The following is a 16,776-nucleotide window of genomic DNA, read 5'->3' as shown; positions in this document are numbered from 1 at the left end:
CTCATTCACAATTTTCACGCGATGTCAACTATGCAGACATTATGTCAACTAGGGGGCATAATTGTCATTTTCGCGCGATGTCAACTACGCAGACATTATATCAACTACGATGTCAACAACAAACGTTATTTATGTCAACTATGATGTCAACAACAAATGTTATTTAAGTCAACTGTTATGTCAACATCAACATTTTACAAATAATTAATGTCATCAACAAATATTTTCATGTCGACGACCTATATTATTTATGTCAACAATAACAACAACGTTTTACATATAATATATGTAGATACATGTAGTTGACATTATATGGGGTCTTGTTAGGTTGAGATTTTTTAGCTTATTTGAAAATTGAGATGCATTTTCAGTCACTCATTACAAATTTCGCGCGATTTCAACTATGCAGACATTATGTCAACTAGGGGGCATAATTGTCATTTTCACGCGATGTCAACATCAAATGTTATTTATGTCAACTATGATGTCAACAACAAACGTTATTTATGTCAACTGTTATGTCAACAACAGCATTTTACCAATAATTAATGTCAACAACAAATATTTTCATGTCAACGACCTATATTATTTATGTCAACAACAACAACACATAATGAGTGGTGATAATATTAGAAACTAGCTTCATAAATTGACAAACCAATCGATGGAGACCATATACAACGCACTTGTTGTAATTATCGCTTAGATATTTTATATGGTTTTTGCATTATTATCACATAAGTAGATAAAACAGATAATCCACTTAAAAAGATAAACACCAAATAAACAGATAATTTCATTTATTGCATGGCATTTAAACACATTGGATAATAAACAACAATTATTTAATCTAGTCAAGGGAGATTCAATTAAATAATTAAATTTTGTCTTGGATAGAAATTATCCAAATTCATTTAGGATTTATCAAGATAGAGTTAACTATCTAAATCTATTTAGGATTATTCTAGATTTTATTTCGATAAAATCAAATCCTACAATTCAAGATAACGTTGATCTAGGATTATCATTATTTATATCGTACTCGGATATTACTAGATAGAAACAATTCCATCATAATCCATTAGATAAAACTAAAATCCTATCAACCAAGATTTATATCAATCTCAATTCTATTTAGAATAGACAACTAGAATATATCAAACATTACTTAGGATTTTCTAGATAAATAAATTTATCTAAATCCAATTAAATAAGGATTTTCTTATATATTAATTAATATCCTAATCTATCTAGGATATAAATCCAAAAGATGAGGATAACTTGGATTAATAGTTATTCTAATCCATCTAGGATTTGTCTTAATAGAATTAAATCTACTCAAATCCATATGAAAAAAATAAATTAATATTAATATTAATCATAACCCATCTAGGATTTAACTTGGAATACATCCATATAAATCCATAGAATTAGATAATATTATATTATCAATATTCTAATTCATCTGGAACTCATATATGAATAAATCCATATAAATTCATAGGATAAGAATAATATATTATATTATCACTATCCAAATCCATCTAGAACTCGTATATGAATAAATTCCTATAAATACATAGGATAAGAATAAAATAATATTATCATTATCTAAATCCAACTAGGATTCGTCTAGAAATAAATACATTAAATCCATATGATAAAAATTAGATTATTACTTTCCAAATATTACTTGGATTCATCTAGGAGTAAAATCCATATATATCCATAAAATAAGGAAAGAATCTAATTAATCCATGATTTAATTTACAATTAAATCTCATATAATATATAAAATCCACAAAAATATATATTCAAATCTTATTTCCAAATTAATCTTGAATTGTTTCCAAAATTAATTCCAAGGATTTGGAAACCCTAATCAATTTTGGAAAGAGAATTGACTGAACGAGGCCAAGCGACGTAGAACTCGAGTCCGGGAAACTACCCGCGAAAGGCTCCCACTCGAATCACAGCCGCTGCTCTCCGTAGCCGCCGGCGCCGCTCATGGCAGACCGCCGTCCTCGGCTGCTGGAGTGCGTCATCGTCGGATTGCTGGCGCTGCACTGCGGGATACCTACGCTGCTGTCGCTGCGTCGTCGCACCTGCCGCCGCCCGATCACCGCTGCTGCAGCGCAGCCACCTTCGCGGTGCTGCTGTTGTCTCGCTGCTCCGTCGCTGCCTCTCCGCCGGCGCGGCTGCGCGATCAGCCGCCTTTGCCGACAGTTTCTGTCACGCTTCGCCTTCGCTGCTGCGATGCTCCCTTCGCAGCGGCTGCTGCGTTGTTGCCTCTCCGCGCTGAACTGCCATCGTGACTGCTGGACATCTCCGACGCTGCTGCGTCGATGTCCCACCGCTGGGGTTGCTGTCTCTGCGTTGCAGCAGCTGCCCCTCGGATTTCCTTCGCGAACGCAGTCGGGTCTCCCACTCAAAAACATTGTGGAGTCGTTGATTCTCCATGATCAACCAATAAAGGCAGCCACCATGAATTTCCCTCGTGATCATCATTACAAATTGAATCTCATTCAAATAATTTAATTCAAAAGCGTACTGAAATAAAATTACATATTTGTTTATTCAAACTCACGTGAATTTGATATCAATTGAACCTATGTAATTTTCTTAATGCATTCAAGCAACTCAAATAACATAAAATTATTCCACATAATCAGAGTAAAAAATTGGCTCTGATACCAATTGTTGGGGTTTGGTGCCCCTTCCATCAATCTCCAAGTCTTCTCTCTTTGCTAGGAATACTACAGTACTTTACAAATAACGCACGATCCTCAATGCGGCCTCCATGTGATTAGCTTGAGGTTGGTGCATGAACTGACTCACAATTTCCACGGCATACGTGGTGTCGGGTCTAGTATGTGAGAGATAAATGAGTTTTCCGACAAGCCGTTGGTACCTTTCCCTGTCTGCGAGCTCTGCTCCAAATTCTTCGGAGAATCCTGGTGGAACCTCCATGTACACTTCCTTGTTCTTTTCTAGCTCTCCATGGAGGAAGGCGTTGGTCACATCGAACTGGTGTAGTGGCCAGTCTTTGCACACTGCTACAGATAGTAGTGCTCGCACATTATCTATCTTCGCAAATGGGGAGATTGTCTCTTCATAATCCACTCCATACACTTGAGTGTATCCTTTTTCCACGAGTCTCGCTTTGTATCTCTTGATTGAACCATCTGCTCTTCTTTTTATGGTGAATATCCACCGACATCCAACTGGCTTCTTTCCTTTTGGCAACTTACATTTCTCCCATGTGCCATTCTTTACTAGGGCATCTATCTCCTTCTTCATGGCTTCTCTCCAATGTTTATGTTTGTTGGCCTTCTCAAATGACTGTGGAATGTCTTCTTCCTCATATAGCAGCTTCGAAGGCCAGGGCCATTTCGGATAGGTGACTTTGAGCAATATTGGATACTGCGTATTTCCACTTCCTCCTCGGGGGAAACTCGTATGGATCTCCTGTATCTCCACTTCTTCCACTAGCTCCACACTCCTCATTATTTCCCCTATCAAGAGTAGTGCGTCCGAAGGTATATTATCAAAATCTGAACTGTTTACCTCAAGAATCGAAGGCGGAGTTGACAGTTGGTCAGTGTCACTTTGTTCTTCGTTCTGTATTATAGGACTTGACTATCCGGCGGTGCCGCTAACTTCCTTAGGTGGACAAACGTCTGTAACAGGGCTTGGCTGTGACTCTCCCCTTGTTGGGTGTTCCCCTGGATGTGGCTCTCCCCCTAAGTGGTGGTTTTCAATATCTGGTAGTCAATCTAGGAGGTCATTGTTTGGACTATTGTCTGAATGTTGTATCTCCCCCTGACTACTAGATTGGCCGTATAAGGATTTCCCCTCCACAAAACCACAATTCATGGTGGTGTGCATCCGACGAGTTTTTGGGTCATAGCATCGGTAACCTTTTTGATTTTTTCCATAGCCAAGGAAGACACATTTTAGGGCGCAGGGATCAAATTTGAAACGTTCGTGTTTAGGAATATGGACAAAGACCGAGCATCTGAAAACTCTGGGCTCAAGGAATAAAGATGATGGGATTTCGAAGTGCTGGGAAAAGGTATCTAAGGGTGTTTTAAAGTTAAGTATCCCGGTAGGTAGATGATTTATGAGATAGACTGTGGTAGCTATAGCTTCGGGCCAAAAGGATTTTCGTGTTTTGGATTCAATTAAGAGGGCTCGGGTAATATTAAGGATGTAACGGTGTTTTTCTTTCGGCTACCCCATTTTGTTCCGGAGTATATGCACACGAGGTTTGGTGGACTAGTCCTTTTATCCAAAAGAAGTCTTGCATTTTATTATTGAAAAATTCCCCCCCATTGTCTGATCTAAGGATCTGGATTGTGTGGTTATACTGAGTTTGAATAAGGTTATAGAAATCTACGAACTTATCAAACACTTCATGTTTATATTTCAAAAAATAGATCCAGGTCATGCGGAAGTAATCATCAATAAAAAGTACAAAGTAACGAAAACCTTGTCCCCTAGTGATAGGAGCAGGACCCCAAACATCAGAATGAACTAAAGCAAAAGGAGGATTTGTAACTAAAAGTCTTATGTGCTCCTGGTTTGTGAAATATTTGAATAATTTATGGATTCCATGGTTTAATGTTAATCTATGATCTTCATTTACTAAGCCTTTTATTTTGAATTATAATTCCAGCAGCTTTTGTTGGTTTCTAGATTACAAGGGATAAACCAGGCGTAATACAACCCAAAAGAAGGAATACAAAAGACCAAACTGAAACGAAATTACAAAGTAGAAAACGAAACAGTAAACTGCAAACAATAGTTTAGCCGAGTCGAGGAGTCCTCTTTTCGCAAGACGAGATATGCCCCGGTAGTACTCTTAAATTGGTATTCTCGTATTGTTCAACTTGAAAGAATGTCTATGGTTTTTGGCCAACACACAAGTATCACACTGAAAAGAGCTCAAAGAAGTAGCTAATTCAGGAAAAAGTAGGCAAAAATATCCTAAAGATGGGTGCCCTAACCGACGATGCCAAGCCTGTCTGTCTGTCGGTCCGGGAGTCAGCATCATCGCAGCACTCTGTTGGGCTATCTCGTCCACATAGTACAGTCCGCATCGCTTAGCGCCACACCCAACTATCGTCCCCGTCTTGATATCCTGCAACATGCAAAATTGAGGTTGCATTACTAATTTACTGTTCAGCTCTCTAGTCACATGACTAATGGATAAACGCTTATGTGATAATGATGGGACATAAAAGACAATTAGAGAGGCATAGAGTGGGCCAAATGTTTATTGTGCATGTTTATTGTGCATGACTAATGGAAGTCTCCCCGCTCGTCTGCGTACAGATCCTCAATCGCCTTCTCTTATCCGTCAATGTTCTACCTCATGCAAGGTACATACTACATACTCCCTCCCACAAGGTATGTTCACCACACCATTTGACACAAAGTGATAGGTGGGCTTACCATAAGCATTCACTAATATCTCATCATACGAAGCATGTTGTACAAGTGACACGATAACAAGGAAGAAGACATGGAACGAAAAAAATAAGATCAATATAGTAAAGGTTAAATACTCCTCCTGTGACTAAGAGACCATCCTCCGAAAAAGCCACAGCAAAAATAGTCGAACCAAACTTTAATTCTGAGCAAAGCCCTATTGTAGAGACTCTATAAAAGAGTTCAACTTCAATAAAACTATAAAGATATATACTAGACTCCTAATCCAAATAAAGCTCTAAGAGATAAACTTATCTTTAACAAACTAATGACGGCTGAAAAACTAATAAACTATTAAGATGCATATCGGTATCACTGACACAACAAACCTCATCATGACCATTATAGCTTGACATGCAGTCCACCCTTGACAAATCCCACTTCTGAATATTTCCCTTGAATCCTGGCCCAACTCCTGCTGTGAAAACAGTATACTCATTCTGACAAACAACAAAAGATCTCAGAGCTCCATGATGTGCACGAACAGATTGTACGATAGATGCTCTGATTTTCCATGGAAGTTCAACCTTCAGACCTCCAGCACGAGTTGCAAAATCAAGCCCATTCCAATTAGATGCAGGACTAGGAAACCAATACCAAGGTTCCTGCACTCCTAAACTTGAAGTTGTTCCAATCCTCTCAGCCGGATTCTGGTACAACTCATACATACTTTTACTCGGTGTGATGGTTTTGGTACTCTATTTACCATGTGATTGTGGTCTTGACCATCCAACCCCATTGAGTAAGAGTTTAGCAGATGTATTTTCAGATGCTGAGCCCTTCTAAGAGAGTCTTCTACCACTTGGGATATCTGGAACACTTCGATAGGAATCCCCTGCACATTCCCACTGAAATACAAAGGTCTAAGTGCAAATAACAGAAGTTGATTTAGTAGCATTAGTTATTCAAAATCTGGCACTGTTTGTTGAAGAATTACCATACTGGTTTAGTGGTTAGTTGCTCTACTTTGAACAAATAGATTACTATAAGTTAAAATTCCCTCTTCAGCTTGGGCACACAGTATTTTCGGGCAATGGCTACAAAATTTAGATTATATTATAGTATACGAACAAAAGTAGTAAGAAAAAAATATCATACCCTCCAATTATGATGTCGTAAAAGGAACTGCTCAATGAGCAACCATGTAGCACAACACTGGCAGAGTCTCTCTATTCCAAGAGAGAAGCAAATTGAGGATATAAAAGTAACCTGCCGAGAGTCACTTTCTTATACTTGTATCTAAGCTTACGCATCGACATCTTTAATCAACAATTTATTAGAAGGAGACAGAGACTCACACCAAGTCCATTCGGTTTTCAATGCAATCTTCCTCACCCACTTTCACTTTAGACCCTGACATGTTCCCAGTCAAATTAACAGAATATGTGTTCTTCCTTACCCACTTCTGACGAGGATACTTTGAGGAAAGCTTTGTTGCCGGTTTGAAAATGCAAGTAGGTTCGTTGGACATCCGCGTACGACTTTTGTCTGTCCTGTGCTTCTTTGATCTTTTCACGAACTTGTCGAACAATTTTAATCATTTCTTTAACTGCATCAGGTCCAAGTACTCCTCGTTCGCCAACTTCGTCCCAAGAGAGCGGCGATCTACACTTTCTTCTATACAAGGCTTCGTACGGCGCCGTGTTTATTGTTGTTTGGAAACTGTTGTTGTAAGCTAATTCGATCAGCGGTAGCATTGATTCCCAACTTCCTCCGCGGTCGAGCACCACGGTTCTCAACATGACCTCGAGAGTTTGGATCGCCCTCTCTGATTGTCCATCGGTCGGCGGGTGAAAAGTCGTGCTAAAATTTAATCGAGTTCCAAGCTCGCGTTGCAGACTTATCCAAAATCTTGATGTGAGTTTCGAGTCACGGTCAGACGTGATCGTCACTGGGACTCCATGCAGTCGCACTATTTCCTATATGTAGATCTGAGCTAGCTTGTTCGATCCAGGCGTTGCGGGAATCGGTAGGTGAGTCGGTCTATACTTACCCATATGGCAGTATTCCCTTTTTGAGTCTTTGGCAAAGCTGTCATAAAGTCCATGACAATGTGCTCCCATTTCCACTCGAGAATTTCTAGTGGTTGCAACTTTTCGTACGGTCGTTGATGTAGAGCCTTCACTTGCTGGCAGGCTAAGCAGCGTTCCATAAATGTCGCTATGTCACTCTCCATACAATTCCACCCAAAGGACTCTTTCTAGTCTGGATACATCTTCGTGCTTCCCAGGTGAGCGGTGTATGGAGTCTCATGAGCTTCACTCATGATCTCGTTCTTGAGTTCCACGTTGTTCGGTACGCACAGTCTCTCTTCAAAAGTGAGGGCGTTGTCGGATTCCTCACTAAAACTTCCCGATTTTCCAGTTCTCATTTTAGTTCGAAATTTTCCAACTTTCGTATACATTCGTTGTGCAACGATTCTTGTTCTTAGATTAGGTTCAACCATTAAAGTGGCGATTCGCGCTTTCACTGTTTCCGGTGCTCTCACCACTTCCAAGCGCATCTTACTAAACTCGCGAACCAGGATTTCTTCTATGGTGAGAAAGGTGGCTAGTTGGGAATGACCCTTCCGTCTCAAGGCATCTGCCACTACATTTGCCTTGCCAGGGTGGTAGTTGATGCCATAATCGTAGTCCTTCACCAATTCGAGCCATCTTCATTGTCGCATGTTTAAATCTCTTTTGCTCGAAGAAATATATCAGGCTCTTGTGGTCCGTAAAGATTTCACATCGAACTCTGTAGAGATGATGCCTCCAAATCTTTAGGGCATGTACTACTGCACCTAGACCCAAGTCTTGGGTTGGGTAGCTCAACTTGTGTGGTCTCAATTGCCGGGATGCGTAAGCAATCACCTTGTTGTTTTGCATCAATACACATCCAAGTCCCACCTTCGAAGCGTCCGTGTATACCACGTAGTTCACTCCAGGTTCTGGTACAACTAAGATTGGTGCACTAGTTAGCTTTTCCTTCAAGAGTTGGAAACTAGCCTCGCACTCGGGAGTCCAATTGACTTTCACTCCCTTCTTGAGTTGTTGGGTCATTGGTCTCGCTATCTTGGAGAATCCTTCTATGAACCTTCGGTAGTATCCTGCCAATCCTAGGAAATTCCGAATCTCGTTCGGTGTCGATGGTGACTTCCATTATTTTACAGCCTCAACTTTGGCGGGATCCACTCGGATTCCTTCTGCCGACACGATGTGACCAAGGAAATTTACTTCCTTAAGCCAAAACTCGTACTTGCCGAATTTAGCGTATAGCTTCTCGGTCCTCAACGTCTCCAAGGTGATTCGTAGATGCCCATCGTGCTCCTCCTCATTCTTCGAGTAGACAAGCACGTCATCTATGAAGATCAAGACGAAATTATCTAAGTATAGGTGGAATACTCGGTTCATCAATTCCATGAATACTGCGGGTGCATTTGTCAATCCAAACGGCATTACGACAAACTCATAGTGACCATATCTCGTACGAAAAGCCGTCATTATGAGTATATATCCTCTCTTCACCACTCTTATCATAACTGGATAGGTACACGGTGACCTAGCGGAACTCCCAAATCTTTAGAAGAATACGACGCTCCTCAAAGTTGAGTTGAAATTCAGAGTATATTGCTTAATTCCATCACTCCCAGAACGAGTGGTAATTCTTCTTGAGTCATCGGTACGTCACCTAAATAAAGATCATATCACCCAAAATTTCTCATCAGATACCATCCCTTCTTTTGACAAACAAGCACGAGGTGCGCACCCACGTGACAATCACGGTGGGTTCTAATAAGACCCAGCGGTCCACTAAAGAGCTACTGTTGGATAGCTATCTCTGTATTCCTTGAGTTCCTCTAACTCCTCCTAAGCCCTGATTCTGTATGTTCGTATTTTGACTAAGTTTTATAATAAATATATTAAATAGAAAATGAAATAATGAGAGCCATGAATAGTGAAGGGAAGAGATAAATAAGAAATGGAGGATTGGAGGTGCTACTGTTTAAATTAATAACAATACATCAAATTCATGATCATATATTTATAATTCATGATTATAACCTTATTTAAGTCCTTCCTTGTTTCCGATGGTAAAACATAATTACTCACGAGCAACCACCACCAACAGCTTCCCTACGTTGCGACCGGAGTATAAGCCAAAGAGAGCCCCAGGCGCGCTTTCAATGCCTTCGGCTATGTCTTCGACGTATGTGATCTTCTCTTCCTTGATTAGAGGCACAACCATCTCCAAGAACTTGGGGTAGAGATGGTAGTGGTCGCTAGTGAAAAATCCTTCCACACGGACCCGTTTTACTAATGCGTTATTCAAGTTGTGGACGCCTTCGGGCATCTCAAGGCTGTTGTATTGGGAGATCATCCCACAAAGTGCAACACGACGGTTGAGTCTCATGCTGTTTAGCACCGTTTCGAGCATCTTCCCTCTCACGTTGTCAAAGTAGATGTCGATGCCATCGGGGAAGTACCTAATTAACAACAACACAAATTTGTGAGTATTATCTACATAACGATAAAATTGCCGGAAAAACTATAAATTTGGTCAAATTCTTTCAAAAACTAACCAAAAAATTATATATTTGGATTTGTTATCCACAGTCGTGGGATGATTGTGAACTGATCCATACTTGGTGGTTTTCTCAGCTTATTTACCAAACTTCGCGGTTTTTTGCTAGTTTTTATGAAATTTGTGTTGAATACAAAAGGATTCTTTTGTTATATAATAACATAAATATGTGTATTGTGTGTTAAATTACTAACTATTCTTCAATGTTAAATAAGTATACACATTTTTATAGCAATGATAGAACCTCTTCAACGCTGCATTATCGTCTTGCTCTTCTTTGTAGTTGAATGCTTCGAAAAACCTGAATTTGTTCTTCAAGAGATCGACCTTCATCAATGCAAAAGCCGACTTGTTCATCAAATGTGAAACATAAACTTGCCACAGAAGAAAAATATCACATAAATCGACAACCAATCTAGCCAACAATCTAATAAGTTTTCGATAAGCCATTAGATTCTGACCTTTTCTTTGCTCCCTGCACTCCCAACAACGTAACACCCTGCGATCTTTGCAAACTGACCAACGAGCTGACCAACAGCTCCGGATGCAGCAGAGACATACACAGTTTCCCCCTTTTTGGGAGAGCAAAACTTGAAAAACCAACATAAGCTGTCATGCCAGGCATGCCTAAAATGATAAAGCGAAACACGTTGATTTTCAGTCTCAAGTTAGTACATCTCCTACTGTTGTTTTTCAGAAACTATCAAGATAAACGCTACAAATCCCAATCTATTAATTCAAGCAGATATAATTCATCAACAGCTCGTTTTCGTTAACAGTTTAACTGCATACATAACTTCTGCAGAATCACAAACAACTAGTTCTAGTCAGACAAATAGCACTAGGAAGCAGGAATCATGCGTGAAATTTGAAGTCGATAATCACAAGGGGCTCGAGAAACTCACCAAGAATCCCTATAAAATAAGAGAGGGGCAAATCTTTATCTTGAACCTTAAACAATTGGTCTGGATCTTTAATAAGGCTATACTCCTCCCAGCCAGTAAACCCCCAAACTAGCTCGCCCGTCTTGAAATTTGGATGAGACGAATCCAGTACTTTCGACACTCCAAATCCATAAATAGGCTGTCACCAGAAAAAGGTCAACAAACACAAAAAAGATGCAACCAACATTGCATCAATGGAAAGATAACATTTTTTATTTCTTTCCCCAAAATCTCGAACTATTCATCAAACAAGACCTCTGCAGAAACATCAAAAAGACATAACAAACATTTTATCAATAGAAAGATACAGTTTATAATTTTCTCCCCGAAATCTCAAACTATTCATCAAACGAAAAAAATACTACTGTTATAGTCCAATGAGATCATCTACACAATATTGTATTATAAGTCTATTTTTTTAATAAAATAAAAAAATTAAGGGCCCCATTTAAATCAAGACATGTATAACAATTCTATTCCAACCAGAAGAAAAATTAATTTCAACAAGAAAAATTTCACTTAAAAAGACTAAACTTACAGAATCCAGCGTGAAGAAGGTAAATCGAGCTCCTGATTCTTCATGAGGGCAAGAATAAAAGGATCGATGGATAAGTAGAGATTCTTCACGAAAACGGCGCCGTCGCAACCGCTGGGAATTTTGAGCTGAATTTTGGAAGTTCTCAGCGACAAATCGGATTCTTTCACAGATGTTTGACATAGTGTTGAGTATCACTTGCTTGTTGCTAATTTCCTCACCCATTTTGCCGTTGATTCTGGTGGAATTCTGGTGTTCAGCTTCATTGTTTTATATCTGAAAATCCCTAGAAAAGCTCTTGGCTAATGGAGTAGAAGTTTTGGGTTGTGTGTAGTAGCGGCGCCTCTGCTAGGTGAGAATCATAGGGAGCTCTAATTTTCCTATGGAGGGACGTCTTTTTTTTATATTATTTTAGATTCCGTGAACTTTAAAAATATAACTTGAGGTCCGTCAACCGTGAGTTAATATCAGTCGAAGTACTTTTTTTACTATTTTCAAGTTTTTTGGATGAAAATACCCTCAGTCATATTTTTAATTAACTTATCACATACTCATATGGTTTTTGTAAATGATAATAAATAGCTAAAGTGGACATATGACAAAGTAAGAGAGAGAATAACTTAGAAGAGAGTCTTATCTACATTATTCTCTATCTTACTTTACCCTTTATTCATTAATTATTTATTACTCCCTCCGTCCATGAAACGTTTTCCAGTTTTTCCATTTTGGTCCGTCCGTGAAATGTTGTCCACTTTGCTATTATTTTACTTTTTTGGTAAATGGTTCTCATATTTCACTGACTCATTACACTCACATTCTATTATAAATTCAATATATAAATATGGGACCTACATTCCACTAACTTCTTTCACTCACTTTTCTTTACATTTCTCAAAACACGTGCCAAATCAAACATGAACAACATTTTGCGGAAGGAGGAAGTATCATTTGTTCAAAACGAGTGCAGAAAATGAAATGTGTCAAAATTTCAGGGACGGAGGGAGTAGTAAAAATATGTATAAAAAAATATGGGTATGTGATAAGTTTATTAAAAATATGTACCCGGTATTGAGGGTATTTTCATAAAAAAAACTTGAAAATAGTAAAAAAATATTTCGATTGATATTAACTCATAGTTGACAGACTTCAAATGATATTTTTAAAGTTCACGGATCTAAAATGATACATTGACAAAGTTCGTGGACTAAAAAAAATTCCTTCTACTCTATAATAGGCAGGGGTATTTTCTTCAACAACCATTTAATTAAAAAACAAATATTAACACCTAAAGCCCCTAACCAGCTGCAATTCTCCAACACTGAACACTAGAAAAAAGATCCAATTACGTGGGCCCACCAGGCCATATAAGGGAAACTGAACGAGTCTCAGTTTGTATTTTCTTTTATGACTTTAGGTTATGACTGGCAAAATTTATTGTATTTATAGGTCATTAGGTATTAAGTTCACTACATTTGACTAATTCACGCACAACATTTGTAAAGTTGTTTTCAATACTTTCAATTTTTCGTAAAAATGCGACACAATATTAGACTTATTATTTATTTAGTTGGACTAAAGTTTAAATTTTGTCTCGCATATTTATTTAAAAAGATATTTTGATCCACTGTTTAAAGATTTTGTCAATTAGGTAGAGTACTTGTATTTTAAAGTCTAAAATTAGGCTTGTATATTAAAAAATCATATTTTGTCCTATACATTAATAGATTTGGTCAATTAGGTAGAGTACTTTTATTTTAAAGTCTAAAATTAGGCTCCTATATTAAAAAAAACATTTTTATCCTATACATTAATAATTAGTAGAGTACTTGTATTTTAAGGTCCAAAATTAGGCTCGTATATTAAAAAGACATATTTTGTCCTATATATTACTCCCTCCGTCCCTGAAAATTTGTCACCTATTTCCTTTTTCGTCCGTCCCTAAAAATTTGTCACCTATCACTTTTACCATTTTTGGTAGTGGACCCTACATTCCACTAACTCATTCACACTCACATTTTATTATAAAACTAATATATAAAAGTAGGACCCACATGCCACCAACTTTTTCAACCCACTTTCTATTACATTTATTAAAACCCGTGCCGGGTCAAATGGTGACAAATTTTGGGGGACGGAGGGAGTAATAGATTTGTCAATTAGGTAGAGTACTTTTATTTTAAAGTCTAAAATTAGGCTCGTATATTAAAAAACATATTTTATCCTATACATTAATAATTAGAAGAGTACTTGTATTTTAAAGTCCAAAATTAGGCTCGTATATTAAAAAAACATATTTTGTCCTATACAATAATAATCAATTAAGTGTCCTCGCTTCTGGTCCTAACCTATATAGTTCAATTCATATTTAACATGTTAATCAAGTCAATCCATATTTAACTCATTCGTAAGTCAAAATGAGATTAATTAACCATTAATTATTAACAAAATTAGTATTTTAATATGGCCAAGACATATAACCAGATCTAGGAATGAACGGCGATTGGGGTCGAGGGGGGCCGACCGCCCCACCGCCGGCCCATGAATACCGCCAGAATCAAGCTTCTGTCGTTGTGCTTCAAGTCTTCGACCCAACGATGTAGAAAGAATAGCAGATATGCAACGGCTAATGACAAGGAGAGTGTTAATCAAGGATCAATTGAGAATTTATACTATATTTATTGGAGGCTATGAAGAAACTACACGTTATTGCTTAATAAAGTGTTAATTTAGGCGCTATAAAGTTATTTATGAAGGTATTAAGACACTAAATGTTCTAGTGTATTTTTTTCATAGTCATAACATAATTACATCACTTTATCTGTGTTCATGGATTAATGTGAAAATCACATTTTATGTGAGAATCAAGAATAATATTTTGAATGTATAAACTTGGATAATTCACGGTAAAAATTAACCGTAATATATTTATTCGTGACTAGTGGGATTTTAATCCATATCTTTCACTTAATTTAATATATAAAAACGGCAAACTATAAACAAAGTTCAAGAAACAAAAGAAAAATATAAGTAGGGTTGAATTTAATATACATCACATTTATTAAAAATCCCTTCTATGGATGTGCCTCTCTCCTATTACACTGGAATTCTTGGTAAATTTGTTTGTCAAATTAGCCGCCGTATGTATCGTGTCAGTGCATATTATTGTAGGATAATTTGCCTATAAATTTATAAATTTTCATCAAAATATAGTTTTTGCATACAGACTTTACAATTCATATGTAAATTATCAAACTATTAATTTGTTCTATTTTGCAACCAAACTATTAAATTCACATGTAAACGATCAAACTATTAATTTGTTCTGATTTTACAACCAAATTACTGATTCGATTTGATTTTGCATTTTAACTATTAAATGTGACATCAACCAAAATAATGTTAAATTTTATAGTTAAATAATTCATTGGTTGAATTATGGTTATAGAATTATATCAAACCATTTTAAACTCAAAATCTTAATCGGAAGCAAAATCAGAATAAATCAATTGTGAAATACGTGTTTTAAAATGTTAACAATAATAACACATAACCACATCATACACGCATCGCTAACAAAAGTATTAGACTTAAGTAATAATCTTTAAATGAAATTTTCTGTGTCTATCACTGCATTTTTTGACGATCATTTTGTGAAGGTATGGCCGGTATCACTGCATATGTTGGATTTTACGAGATTTGCTCTCCAAAAAAGGGTGAACTCGTCTTTATATCGGCTGCATCAGGAGTTGTAGGTTAGCTTGTTGGCCAATTTGCTAAGCTATTTAGGTGTTATGTCGTTGGAAGCGCAGGATCACAACATAATGTCTTTTAATTACTCTTTTAAATTAATTTATAAAAATCCATTCACCAACTTCTTTTTTCAATTTAAATTTGCATAATTTGTTGGTGATTAAATGAATATGGAACATAATAGTAATAATTAACATAAATAACCATACAGTCAAAAGTCAACTCTAATTCAAGGTTTAAAATATTCAATAAGCATTATCTTTAATAAAAAATATTAATAAAAATAACCTCAGCAATTATCTTCATACTGAAGCAGCAATTTTCTTTTTGGGGCTGTAATTACTATATTTTTTAGAGTTAATTTATTTATATATATTACTTTGTTCAAGGTTGACCTTTTAAAGAACATATTGGGGTTTGATGATGCATTCAACTACAATGAAGAATCGTACCTGAATGAAGCCATAAAGAGGTATATATATAAAGTGACAAAATTAATTAATTTCTTTTACATATAATTAACTGATCTGACCATATAGATTATGGGCCAACAAGATATTGGGTCGGGTCGGGCCGGTCCAATCCAAAGATATATATATACATATAGCCCATATGGCCCTGGCTAGCCACATAAATAAACAAAATATAGCCCTCGGCCGCAGAAATATAAAAATCATCTTTATTAGTTTTGAAACATCACTTGAAAAGACTAGTTGAAGACATAATTGATTTATGTTTCCTAGGTGAAATAATTCTGCGACAAATTCAACCATCACACTAATAAAAATATGAAACATCTATGTTACTAATAATTCCGCTGGTGGATAACTTCGACCTAAGGTCGATCAGGATGGTTATGCTAGGGGCGGGGCCGCTGGGGAAGGAGGTGGAAGCGGCTCTGCTCAGCCGTGTGTCGCATGCGGTTTTTGGACAGGTGAAAAGTGAAAAATAACTGATATACCTAACTTCATTTTTCATGTCCTTCAAATGATCATTTAATACCAGAAACACTAATTCAATTTAATTACTCCCTATATTTGTGTTGAGATTATAAGAATTATACTACTAATTGATTTACTTTGTTTTACTCTAAATTCAGTGTTAGGAAAATTAGTTGGGTAGGTGGAGGAATGTGAAATTAGGTCGAATTAATTTGTCATTACTCCTCATTGATGTGATGCATATATATCTAATCGATTCGAATCTTTATCATGGTACTACTTGCATCTAATACTTTGACAATTTTGGATTATAATATAACTAAATATTACTTACGAAAAAATATAGTATGGACAAACAGGCTAGGAAATTTATTTTTATTATTCAGCCCATGAATTTATTATTTTTTTCCAATAACATGAATTCCATGTGGTCTATCTAACCCACCTATAATAATGGACAAACGGGCTAGGAAGTTTATGTTTATTAGTCGGCCCATGAATTTATTATTTTTGTCTAATATCTTTGAATTCCTCGTGGTCTATCTAACCC

General features: G+C 36.9%; 1 long non-coding RNA gene and 1 pseudogene across 1 annotated transcript; both read right to left on the bottom strand.

The window, feature by feature from the left end:
* Positions 1–6,215: 6,215 nt before the first annotated feature.
* Positions 6,216–6,880, bottom strand: LOC121768135. The gene is made up of 3 exons (XR_006043289.1): positions 6,792–6,880; positions 6,592–6,702; positions 6,216–6,341 (listed from the first exon to the last, which is right to left on the bottom strand). It is a non-coding gene; the product is annotated as an uncharacterized LOC121768135 (long non-coding RNA).
* A 2,596-nt stretch (positions 6,881–9,476) lies between these two features.
* On the bottom strand, positions 9,477–11,760 carry LOC121766997 (annotated as a pseudogene).
* Between the last annotated feature and the right edge of the window lie 5,016 nt (positions 11,761–16,776).

The sequence above is a fragment of the Salvia splendens genome, chromosome 15, assembly GCF_004379255.2.
Source record: "Salvia splendens isolate huo1 chromosome 15, SspV2, whole genome shotgun sequence".
Taxonomy (NCBI): Eukaryota; Viridiplantae; Streptophyta; class Magnoliopsida; order Lamiales; family Lamiaceae; genus Salvia; species Salvia splendens.
The sequence above is the reverse complement of the archived record's forward strand: the minus strand, read 5'-3'. Positions and strand labels throughout refer to the sequence as shown.